The sequence below is a fragment of the Ammospiza nelsoni genome, chromosome 12 (assembly GCF_027579445.1).
Source record: "Ammospiza nelsoni isolate bAmmNel1 chromosome 12, bAmmNel1.pri, whole genome shotgun sequence".
Taxonomy (NCBI): domain Eukaryota; kingdom Metazoa; phylum Chordata; class Aves; order Passeriformes; family Passerellidae; genus Ammospiza; species Ammospiza nelsoni.
Window position 1 is genome coordinate 8,973,718 of NC_080644.1, and position 9,269 is coordinate 8,982,986.

Consider the following 9,269-nt stretch of genomic DNA (forward strand, 5'->3'; position numbering starts at 1 on the left):
TTCTGGGAATCCTGGACTGGCTCAAAGCTGGGTTTGAATCCATCCACCTCTGAATTCAGTGATGACCATTGCTCTGTAATGAGCTGGTGAGAGATTGGCTGTTGTCACCTTATTGCAGGGGTTCCATACTGCTGTCTCCTTATCACAAAAGTTTCATACCTCCTTGGTGTTCCTCATGGGCAACTCCTCCAAGAACTGACTCTTTCTCCTTCACAAAGCAGCCACTGACCCCAGCTCCCTTCTCACCCAGCCACCCCACTCTTCTATAGCACTCTTCTTCTCATTGGCCTGTTAAAGTCAGCCCTGCTCCTAATCTTTGATAATTGGCCCAGCTGCAACTCCTTAGGGGTGAGATTATTTTCTACACTATCTTTATTTTCTTATCTTCTATCCCCCTACAGTTGGCAGCAAAATCCTCCCAATGGAAGGAGGCTGAGACCTGGGAATAGGTACACACTGGAGGGATGTGCCACAGGCATCTGGAGAAATATCTCCAGCAGAAGAGATGGGAGCAGGGAGATTTTGCGCAGGGCTTCTGTGGGGGCACCCTGGCAGATCCAGCCTGGGGTAGGAGCTCTGTCAGCCATGGAGGAAGAGCAGCAGTGCTGCTCAGAGCCCACTGATCCACCTGGGAAAGGCAGGAGAGTGAGCAGAGCCAGGACACAGGTGCAGCAGTGGCCACACTCCAGTGACAGTGGCCAGGTCTGGGTCAGTGCTGGTCCCACTGCAGCTGGGCAGAGCCTGCAGGGCCAGGGGCTGGAGGTGGGGAGTGCACAGCCTGAGGCTCCCCCAGCTCCACAGAGGAGCATGGCCCCAAATGGGGAAGCTGGAGCTAAGGCCAAGCTCATCTGGCTCTGCTTTGCACACTGCTGAGATCTTTCTTGGGTTTATTTTCATGCAGATTCCCAGAATGCAGAGACAGGCAGGAAAGTGAGAGCTGAAAGCAAACAGGAAAAAGGCAGGTTCTCTTCATTTCTATTTTTAGCACTGCGAGCAACATTAGTGTCATTATATTTAGGAAAAAAAAATATTCAGAGCATTTCCTGCCTCCCCTTTCAATACCTTCAGCTATTTCCTTGCAGATGTTTCCAGGGACCAGGGTTCAGAGGCAGGAGGAGCAAGGCTGGGCTCTCACTCTGCAGACAAGTCCTGGGAGATGAAATTTGGCTCAAGGCGGGTGCCTGTGGTCCTGTGGACAATCAGGAGCTGTCCACGTCCAAGCAGAAGCTGTGTGACAATGCAGGACCTTTGAGTCCAGGTCCAAGCAGAAGCTGTGTGACAATGCAGGACCTTCGAGCTGCCTCTCTGTGGGTTGTAGGGTGGGGTTACAGGGGGAGGCTGCAGCAGCCAAGGCTGGAGGCACAGCTCTGCTTCACTGCAGGACCCTGGGCTGAGCAGAGCATCCTGACCAAGCTGCTGGAGAAGGGACTGCTCTGCAGAAGAGGCTGTACCACGGGTCTGAGGTGAACTGTGGCAGCAGCAAAGTGAGATCTCAGAGCTGGGGCTGCACACAGAGTGTGGCTGGTGTCCCCTGGAGCCAGAGCCTGTGGCTGCATCTCTCTTCACAGAGAAAAGCAAGGCACAATTTCCCAAGGAGATTTTCTGGGAATTGCAGCGAGGAACCTCAGAGAAAGAAAAAACAGTTCTTATCTCAATTGCTGCTCCTCTTGTGCACAAGTGGAATTCATTGTGGAAGATTCTTTACCTGAAGGGAATTGGTAATTGGATTCCATTTTGTTTTCTTGACCAATCTCTGCAAGCTGTGTCCTGTCAGTCAGGAGACAGTTATGAGATTTGAGTTGAGTTCTTGTGCAGTTTCAGTTTAGATGTAGTGTAATATAATATAGAATAATAGAGTATAATAAAGTCATTGATTAGCCTTCTGATATCAATGGAGTCAGATGCATAATTTCTCCCAGATTTGGGGTCACCTTGCTTTTCCAATAAGAACCCCCGCACTTGTCCCTTGTCCAGGCTGGCTTGGCCTCTCCTGCACAGCTCAGAGGATGTGCCTTTGCTGTGACAGCCCTGGGCCCATTGCCTCACACTCAAGGACTGCAGCTTGCCAAGTGGTCGTGTTTGATCCTCCCAGGGATGCTCCAGAGCAGGATTTCTGGGTGGCAGGCCAGCAGGATGCAGGGGTGGCAGACCACAGCTCAGCAGGACCATGGAATGTGAGAAAAACCGGGATTTGACTGCAGTCAGCTTCTGGCAGGGGAGCGAGAGGGCAGCCAAATGCTGGGGAAAGGGCTCTCCTAACCCCAGCCACAATGCTACGTGTGGTTTGCAGCAAAATCACAGACCAGCATTTCTCCATGTGACCTAGGGAGCTCTCTGCCCCAGGAAGAACATGGAGATAATGTTGGAAAAGTATCATAGACAGCATACACAGCAGTAAAATCACCTCAAAACATTCTCTGCAGCTGGGCCAGCAGGGAGGGCAGAGGAGCAGCCTGGCTGCCCCACACACACACTGCTCCCCACACTCCAATTGCTGCCTGCTGACAGCAGTTCCAGGCCACATTGTCCTTCCTGGAGCTTGGTTCATGAGAGGAGCTGCCTTGTAGGATGCTCCCCTGGGGCTCTGGCTGACCCCAGACTGGCTGGGAGCAGCTCCTGAGACAAGCCCAGCCATAGCCAGGCTGCCATCTCCAGCCTAGGATGACCAGGTGCAGACAGCCACAGAAAACAAACACTCCCTTTCTCTGTTTCTCTCCCCAAAACCCTGCAGCAGGTGGAAACCCACCCCAAAGGTTCTTGATTTGAAACTACAGGAGGAATGCCTTGCAATTCCCCATCCAGCCCAGCCCATCTTCCTGGGGAACAGCAGGACAAAAATGGGATTGTAACAGCCATTCTTCCCTTTCCTGAGAAACCCCCAATCCATGGGAGACCCCCATGCCCCAGAACACCTTTTCCCCAGCCTCAGCTGCTTTCACAGGGGGATATTCCCACCACCTTCATATGGCCACAGGCATCATTCATGGACACCTGCTGCAGGGCATCTTTGAATCACAGCATGGCTTCAGATGAAAGGGATCTTAAAGACCATCCAGTTCCCAATCACCTGCCATGCCAGGGACATCTTTCACCTGACAAAGTTTCTCAAAGCCCCATCTGACCTGGCCTTGGTCTCCAGGGATGTCCCAGGTTCCTCCTCCTGATGTTCTGCTGTGGTGCAGCTCTCTCAGGCACAGCCCTGAGCAGGAAGCCCCTCTCCAGTGCAGATTGACTCATCTGGCACAGCTCAGGCTCAGGCAGGAGGTCTGAGGACACTGTGCTCTCCAGCTGTGTCCCCATGGTCCTGCAGCTCTCCTCAGTGCCCACACAGAGCCCCTGGCTGGGCTGTGCTGGGTGCCAGCCCCCCAGACCCTCTCCACACTCTGGGGGCACCATAAGCCTCTAAAAAACCAATCTGGGCTGTTGCTTTGTGGTCAGAGCACAGAAGAAGGCCAGCCAAGCAGGCTGGCTGCTTTTATTTGGGCTCAGGGCCTGGATGGGGCAGTCCCCGACCTGTTCCTTGGGAGGCATTCTCATTTGGGGGGATTCCCATTTGGGGGCCACCAGTTTGCAATCAACAGATCACTGCTCTCCCACAGCACCAGGTCACCCAGCCCAGCAGGCAGGGAGAGAGCACCCAGAGCCAAACACCTTTTACAAATCACTCTGCATAGTTCACATTCTCGGCCGGTTTATGAGCATTTTAGCTCCTCATATTGATCAGGGCTGGAGCCGAAGTAATTACATTAATCAGAAATCATTTTCCATGATTTTGAGTCATCTTTGAGCTGGTGCCCAGCTGCTCTGCTCTCCCTCCTGCTCCCTGGTACATTCTTTCCAGGCGACATCGCTGCTTCCACAGCCGTGCTGAGACCCTGAGGTTTGTTTGTCTCAGATGGATCCCACACACACCCTGAAGGTTTCAGTCGTGTCTTTGTTGATTTGGCTGGGGAAGGAGACAAGAGGAGGTGGTTTATGTGAAGTTCATGCTTGGGAAATGTCTCCAGATGTCTCTGGCATCAGGAGGGGTGTAGGGAAGGGCTGGGGGCCTGGGATTCCTTGGCACATGGAGGCATCACTTGCTTCAGCTTTTCCAGTCTTGCTCAGAAGATGGAGAGCAAGCCCAGCCATTGCTTTGTTCCCCAAGGTGGAATTTGGAAGTGGGACTCACCTGCAAACCCTTTGGCATGAGCAGGTCCCCCTGCCATCTGGCTTGGGTGCTGACAGTCATTTGGGGTTTCCAGGTGCTGACAGTCATTTGGGGTTTCCATGTGCTGGGTGTGAAGGGTGAGCTGGCAGCTCATCATTCCCCCCAGCCCAGCTTCCCAATGTGCCCAAGGGCTGTGCTGAAAGCTCCTGCAGGAGCCAGGCTCCTCCAGTCATCAGGGACACTGAGGGATGCCCTCTTCCCTGCCTTTGGGAAGGTCCCAGCCACAGCCAGGGGTTGCAGAGCATCCCCTTGAGATGTGCCAGCTGAAGAGGGCTGTCTTTGGCCCAGGTCTCTGTCCCTTCCCCAGCACAGCCCTGGCCCAGCACCCTGAGCTGCTCCTGCTGCTGGCCAGCCAAGAGCAGCCCTGGGAATGTGAAGGGCTGTGACATTTGGGGACAGACACAGCCTGTGTCACCCAAAGCTCCTCCAGCACCACACACCTCAGGCACAACACCACTGCCCCATGTGTGCAGCACTTGCACCCTCAAAGCCTTCCCAGAGGCACAGAAAGCAGGGAAGGAACACAGCCATCCCCAAACCTTTTCTAAAGCAGGGCTGGGAGGGAGCACAGCCATCCCAAACCCTCCTAGAGCAGGGCTGGGAGGGAGCACAGTCATCCCCATCCTAAAGCAGGGCTGGGAGGGAGCACAGCTATCCCAAACCATCCTAGAGCAGGGCTGGCACAATTTCAAGGTGAGTTTGGAGACACCCACCAGCATCACTGCCTGCACATCAGTGGGTGCCTCCATTTGCAGCCCCTTTGGGACATGGCAGCTGTGTGAGAACATGAAGGACCCTGGAGTAAGACAGGAACTGAAGGAAAACAATGTCTATTTTAGCCCTAAACCACGAGAAAAAATAGAGATGGCCAAAAAGGATGAGCAATTTGATCAGGAAACATGAGCGAGCCATCCAGCTCCATGGAAAATACAAAGGGTCTGTCAGTAACCACACAAGGTCAGATCTGGGGATTATATCTTGTCCGAAAGATAAAACTTCTAGTGATATTTTTAAACAACATTTATGTTTGATGATGTTTGATACTCAATAAAAAAAATTAACTCCCAGAGGATCACAATATTGAATATGTGATGATTTCTGACACTGTTTTCCAGATAACAATGGAAAACCTCATCTGGCTGAAGTTTCCAAGCTTTGTTTTACAAAAGTCTTATTCTTTGAGTTATCTGAATGTTTAACTTAGTGGGACAATTATGAATTGCTCTTGTCTGGACTGCAGGAAAAAAAATCTCCCACAAGTTTTGCCCAAGGTTTGATCTTTCTCTGTTGTCCCTTCACAACAGCTGATGCAAGGCTGTGCTGTGCTAATGAGAAGACCCTCAGCCTGAAGGATGAGCTCTCACTATAATTTTGGCTAAGCCAAGCCTTTTCCTGGTTGTGACAGTCCATTTGCTCCTCATGTAATCCCTCAGCTCCTTCCTCTTGGCACTGTCAGACTCTGAGAGCAGAACCAGCCCCAAGCCCCATTTATCAGCGCTTCTTTTTACCTAAAAACCTCTGGGGAATGGTGAAGGATGCAGTGCTGCCAGCACCAAGCAGGGTTCCTGTGTCTCCTTTGGCAGGGGCCATGCCCTGCTGGCCTTGCCACCGTGGCTGGGAGCTGGGAGGGCTCAGCTGGTCCCAGATGCAGCCAAGGCTCCTGGTGCCGCTGCCTGACCATCAGAACCTGGACAGCAGCCCTGAATTCTTTTCTCACAAGTCACTTGGCCAGGCCCCAGCTGGTAAATACTTTCAGTCCCTGCATCCCAGCCCAGGGTGGGAGCAGTGACCTCAAGGTAAAAGAGTGCCTGGCCCATCCCTGGTCCCTCAGGGTGGCCAGTCCTCTCAGCCTGGCTCTGCTCAACAGCTCAGGTGTGAGAACCAGAGGGAATAAAAATGCCCAGACAGGGGTGGAAATAACCATCAGCACCTCTCTCTGCTCTTGCTGTTTGAAACTGGAGCCAGATTCATTCTTGGTAGGAAACAATTCTCCCATCTTGCCAAAAAGCAGAGATATTTCAAAATTTCCCAAAGCCATGGTGTTTTCCAGAAGTCTCATGAAAAACATGAGCAGCAGCCACGCCAAAGTGTCCAACAGCCAAAGGAGACCTGAGGCATCTCCATTTCAGCTCAGGGCTCTTGGTTTTTCCAAGCTGGATGTCTGTCCACCCTCCATGGGCAGCCCTGCTCCTCTGCAGAGGGAATTTGGGTGCCCAGGAGCAAAGGGAATGTTCTCCTCACCAAGCCATGGGGCTGGGCAGGAGCAAAGGGAATGTTCTCCTCACCAAGCCATGGGGCTGGGCTCACTCACATGTTCACATCCAGGACCCAGAACAGCCTCACAGAGAGACAGCCTGCCAGAGATGGACATCCAGACCCTGCTCTGACCTCCCCAGCCCTAGGGAGGGTGCTTAATACATGATGTAGAGTGAAGAAGAGGAGTCTCCAGCAAAGGAAAGGCATGAAGGGAGAATATGCTCAATATCCACCCCAGATGGATGCAATTTCAGCTGAGCAGGGTGTGCAAATGAAGCTTTTCTGTGTTATTCACGATGGCACGTTAGGAGAGCAAACACATGAAGAACTCAGCTCTCTAAAATGTAAATTCACTAGGGCAGTTCCTTCATTTCTATAGAAACAGCAAAGCTTGCCAGTGGCTAACTCAAAGGAGATGTATTCAGATCCCTGTATCAACTATTTTCTTGCACAAGTGACCACAAAAAAAAGAAAAAAAATTATAACCTCCCAAAAAAACCTGACAATAATACCATGGAAACTGTGGAGTGAGACATATGGACTTAATTACTAGCTCTGAAATCACACGTATGGTACAGAACACTCACAGGTTATGTGCTCCAGAGGGGAAGGGCTATAACAGCATTTATAAAATGAACTGCTAATGTGCTGTTCTGCTGCAGCTTTGCACATCAGAACAGTTGCAGGGGCTGGATTGCTGTGCCAGGCTCTGCCTGCAGTGACCTGGGTGGGGATGTGGGACCCAGAGCTGGGAGAAGGGAAGCCAAAGCCCAAGTCACCCATGGAGAATCCTCTCTGGGAAGGCAGATCATGGGAGAATTTGTGGGTACAACTCCAGCCAGCTCCACTGGGCACCTCCAAAACCCAGCCAGGTCCCAGAGAGGATTGCCACTGCCATCAGAAGTGTGGGCAGCTTGCCAGGCGTGGGATGCTGGGTTTGGCCCCATCTGACTGCTTGACTTGGGGGTGTTGGCTTGGCTCAGGCTTGACTGGGTCTCTCTGTCACTGCCTGAGCTCTCACAGCTTCCTGGTGATGTCAAACCTGTGGGGGGAAGCAAGGTCCCCTCTTGTTCAGAGCTGAGCAAAGAGTAGAGAGAGGAGCTGACCCTGTAGCCAGGACACATCAGGGGACAGGGGTCCCATGTCCAGCTGGCTCCCCTGGGCAGCCCTGAGCCTCAGCCTCCCCCAGGGGTGCCCTGCTGCCCCCTGAGACCTCACACAGGGGTCTGTCAGCTGCTCCAAGGGTGCCTCATTGTGGAAATGAGAGGTTTTTATTTCTGTTACCAGCACTGATTTCTACCTGGGAAATGAACTCATGGCCACTAATCAAGAATCCCTAATAAACCCAAGGCTGGAATAACTAAAGGTGGCAGGGCCGGATCAGTACTTTGGCTTTCCCAAGACACTCCCAGGATGTTTGGCTGAGCTGTGGGAGGGCACCAGCTGTGGGGCAGAAAGTGGAACATGAGAGGTGCCTGCAGCCCCAGGTATCAAACCTTTGGGCTGTGAGCACCTGTCAGTGGGTCTGAACCACCCCCTGCCAGTGAGTTCAGAGCAATGTGCCCTCCTCATTCCTCCCCTGCCACGGGCAGGGCTCCAGAGCAGCTCCCTGACCTCCAGGCATGGCCTGGGTGATGCACAGAGCTGGGGCTCCACCATGCAGAGCAGGGGCTCTGGCCCTTGCATAGTGACAGCAGCCTTTGGAAAGTGTCCTGGTGCTCCCACAAGCTGCCATGACCTCGTTGACAGCCTGGCTGCAGCTAATGAAGCACAGCCACAGCAGAGATTTGGGGTGGTGAGAGCTCACCCTGCCCTGCTCCTGCCGGGCTGTGCCCACCCTGCTCCATGCCCTGCCCTCCAGGCTCTAGAAAATATGGAGCTGAGGCCAGGATTGCTGCTCAGGTGACTGAGAACCTGATTCACAAAAGCAAAACAGAGGGAGAAAAGGCCAGAGGGAGAGATGGAGCATCACCCTTGGCTGTGTGGTGTTGGTGTTCTACTTGTAGCAGCCAGCAGCTCCTGTGTGTTGGCCATCACAGACCTGATATCCAGCAGCAGTTCTCATCACTCTGAGCACAGCCACCAGGATCATCCCCTGGCCAGCACAGGAGCAGCAGTCCTGGCCCCAGAACTCATCCTGCAGGAGCCAGGGAGAGCTGCAGGACATCCTGCATCCTTTGAGCTCTGGGCTCACAAGTTGTCCTCTCATATCTTGTGATAAGGTTTGGGAATGGGAATATGGGGAAGTGGCTCTGTCTAGTGTAGGTCTTGAGGTGCTAAGGTTTGTCTTTCCTAAGAGCCAGCCTCACATCCTCAGTCACAGGGGACAAGAGAAAAGCTTGCACGGGGCAGAATGAGAAAGCATTGGGAGGCAATGGTTGGACACCTGCTTTTCCTCCCCAAACTTGGATTTCTAATTCTCACAATTGATTAATATTATCATAATACTTCAGGGGCTGAATTTGCATTTAAAAGGTTTGAAATCAGCAGGGTCTGACTGCAGCATTCTCTGCATCAAGACAATGTAACACAGTGTGCATCCAACCATCCCACCCCACCCCACAGCCTCCCCAGGTGGCCACAGTCCCTCTCAGGGTGGGGATGATGTGGCAGCACCACCACATCAAATCCATTTCCAGCTCCTTTGGGCGACCCCTCTTCCACAGCCTGCCATGCATTAAATACAGGGGTGGACGTCCTGTTGTTGCCTGGTCACAGCACTGTCCCACAGCAGCAGCAGGGACAGCCCTGCCAACCCCTTCAAATCCCAGGGGGAAGGTGCCAGCTCTGCCTGGCCCGACTT